We start from the raw sequence: 3,398 nt of genomic DNA on the forward strand, positions 1-3,398 counted from the left end.
CTTACACCGAAAGGAGATGCAGGAATCCATTTTGCAACCCAAGGAGCTGCTCACAGTCAGTGCTCCGGGGCCGCGCCTGCACAGGGGGCACAGGCGGGCCTGGATGCCGCGTGTGGCAGGGTCACAAGGCCCAGAAGGCAGCATCACACCCAGCCCCAGACTGGCCTGGAGCCACAAGTTGGACATCCGCAGGGGAGCTTAAGCCAAGAGGGAATCCCCGAGGAGGCAATAGGCCAAGCCATGCAGGTGCCGGGAGGGGAGTCGAGGGAGGAGGGAGAGCCCGCATTGAGTCCTGCTGAGGTGAGTAGCTTGTGGAGACTCAAATGTGCCCCTTCTATGAAAGCACAAGCGTTCGAGACAAGCGTCACCAAGTTCAGCTGCAGTCCTAGCACCCTACCGCTGTCTGTTTTCACAGGAGCACAGTCCAACCAGAAGTGCATCGAGGCACACGTATGCAGAAGTGTGACATGCAGTTTGGTTCTGGAAATCTCGAGCACTGCACCATGCCCAGGAGAACCACAGATGTCCTTGGCTGCCCTGTACCCAGAATAACCAAACAGCCGCTACATCTGCACAGTCCCAGAAATAAAACCACCAACCTGGTTTTCAGCCAGCTCAGTTTTAATTTGACAGTAGAAAAAACTTTTTTCAAAAAATAGATATCAAATAAAGAATGAATATATTCAAGATGTAATTTCCCTAAAAATGAGAAGTAATTTGAGCATTTGCCACACTACCTACCATACGTACACAAGTCAACATTTAACATTGCCACAAGATTTTGCTTGAAATGCTCGATGTGAATGATTATTTCCCCTCTCACGCCCAAGAGCAGATGTTTTTTGAACTTAAAAGTGAATGTGTCTCTGCTGAGTTCTAGAAGAACAAACATTAAGGGAAAAAAACTACCCAGGCATCATTAAATTGTGAGTTTTCGAAAAAATGCACACAGACTGAAAAATGCAGTTATACCAAGATAATTAAGCTTTTTTTCTAATGATTTTATCCTAGTAAATGACCAGAGATTTAACGTAAGATTTCCATGTGATTTCTATGTCACCGATTATTTATTCCAGGGAAAACTGAGGCAAATGTCCAGTGATAGTAGCTCCTCCAAACATATCACAATACAGTTGTAGATAAAACACCACACACTGTTGAGACTTATGATCTTGTATCTGAAGATTATTAAATTACATAGGAAAATATTACTGGAAATCATGATCAAAACTTTATGTCAAAAATGAATGCTATTTTCAAGTGGCATATATGAATATGTATACACACACATACTTTAACATTGACATATAAACACATTTTTTATTATAGTTTAATATCTTGCAGGACTGCTGTGCAGGTGCACACATGGTGGTTTGCTGTACCCATCCCTCCTGTCATGTACATCAGGCATTTCTCCCAATGTTATCCCTCCCCAACCTCCCTACTCCCCACTGTCCCTCCCTTAGTCCCCCAGCCCCCAATAGACCCCAGTGTGTGATATTCCTCTCCCTGTGCCCAAGTGTTCTCATTGTTCACCACCCACCTGTGAGTGAGAACATGCAGTGTTTGGTTTTCTGTTCTTGTGTCAGTTTGCTGAGAATGATGGTTTACAGGTTCATCCACATCCCTACAGAGGACATGAACTCATCACTTTTTATGGCTGCATAGTATTCCATGGTGTATATGTGCCACATTTTCTTAGCCCAGTCTATCATTTCTTTGGCCAGTCTATCAGACCTAACACCATAAAAACTGCCACACACCCAGTTTTTATGGTGTTGGTCTTAAAAATATGGAACGCTTCCCAAATTTGCACAGGAGCCATGCCACTCTTCTCCGTATCGTTCCAGTTTTAGTGTATGTGGTGCCAAAGTGAGCACAGCCAGCTCGGTTTTTTAAAAGTTAGCAAATACACAGTTGCAAAGTTCACAGTCACAAAAAACAAGGAAAGACAAATGAAAGAGGAAGGAGAGGGACATGGTGATAAATACTGAAGGGCATCCTGGATTCAATTCTGAAGTAGAAAAATTACATTAGTGGAAAAACGGGTGAAACCCAACTGAAAACACTTAGTAGATGAAATTCTTAGTTCTGATCAATGTCACGTAGCTACGTGAACTGCTAACATTTTGGGGAAACTGGGTAAAGGGTATTTGGGAACTTTGTGCTATGTCTACAACTCATCTATAAATCTAAAATTATTTCAGAAGATGAAGTTTAAAAAATAGTTAACACTTTGCAATAATAGCACAGAAAAAAGATGAGTTATTTGGCTGAATTGGTTTCTTTTTTACCTTTTTGACGATCTCTAGAACATTACAAGGTGCTGCGGGTGTGTCCCAAGTCCTCGGCCCCTGTGTTGAGGTCAGAGCTCTCCCTGCAGTTGACCCCCACGGTGAGGAACTGTTGGGGATGTCTGGGAGCTCTGGCACTGGTCCCTACTGTGGCCATGAACTCCAGCACGGAGAGAAGAAATCAGTGGGTGACATCTTCCTGGATTTACCGTGTGCCTGTCCAGCCACCATTCTCAGCAATTTTGCTCTCTGCCTGTTTCTGGATGTGGGGGATTCTGTTGATGTACTCGAAGGGTTGAATGCCTTGCCCATCCTTGCTTACCCTGCAGCCCAGCGCTGATGCGGCTAAGCCCATGGCCCTGCCTTGCATGCCCACAAAGCCACACCCACACCGTCCTGGAAGGTCTCCCTTAGACTGGCGCCAACGCGCACAGCTCAGCACTGTCATCGCTGCAGCCCATCCCCAGAGGGCAGAGTCTGACCCCAGCCAGATGCAGGCTGTTAACTGCACCCCAGCCCCAGGACCCCTGGGGGCAGGAGTGAGGCTGGGGAGGCAGAGCTGCCAGGGCTGGGGCGGGATATTGAGTCAGCCCGTCTGTCTGCCTTTGGGAGTGCGTCTGAGAATGATCCCAGGGAGGAAGGGGAGCGTTTCCCCATTGGCACCTGTACATTGGCTCGCCACCAGCAATGCACACTCCACAGGGAGGAAGCCCCAAACAGGAAGGCAGAGGCCATGCCAGGCCACATTACCTGTGGGCAAAGCTTAAAGAATCCTGCCAGCATGCAAGGAGGGACCAAGAGGTCAGGCAGCGGGAGAGACGGGCTCTAGGGCAGGTGCCCCACCTTCCCAACAAAGCAACTGTGAGTCTCCGAGGCATTCTCTGCCCAGGGACCCAACCAAGCCCAGATGAGGGCAGGTGGAAGGGCCAAGGGGCTAACAGCCCCAGGGCAGCCTCAGCTGCTTCGTGTTAGAAGATCAAGACCCCGGCTTCCCCACCCACCAGCAAGACAATGCTGAGGTGTGGTCTGCACGTGGTACTGGGGGTCCGGAGCAGGTGTGGGCCCCTGCTGCCCATCGTGGTAATGTGTCAGTGCACAGTCCTG

At 48.1% G+C, this 3,398-nt stretch overlaps 1 pseudogene; it reads right to left on the reverse strand.

Moving 5' to 3' along the window:
* Positions 1–1,786: 1,786 nt before the first annotated feature.
* LOC118154294 (U6 spliceosomal RNA) lies at positions 1,787–1,880 on the reverse strand (annotated as a pseudogene).
* Positions 1,881–3,398: the final 1,518 nt, after the last annotated feature.

This window comes from Callithrix jacchus, chromosome 5, assembly GCF_049354715.1.
Source record: "Callithrix jacchus isolate 240 chromosome 5, calJac240_pri, whole genome shotgun sequence".
Taxonomy (NCBI): Eukaryota; Metazoa; Chordata; class Mammalia; order Primates; family Cebidae; genus Callithrix; species Callithrix jacchus.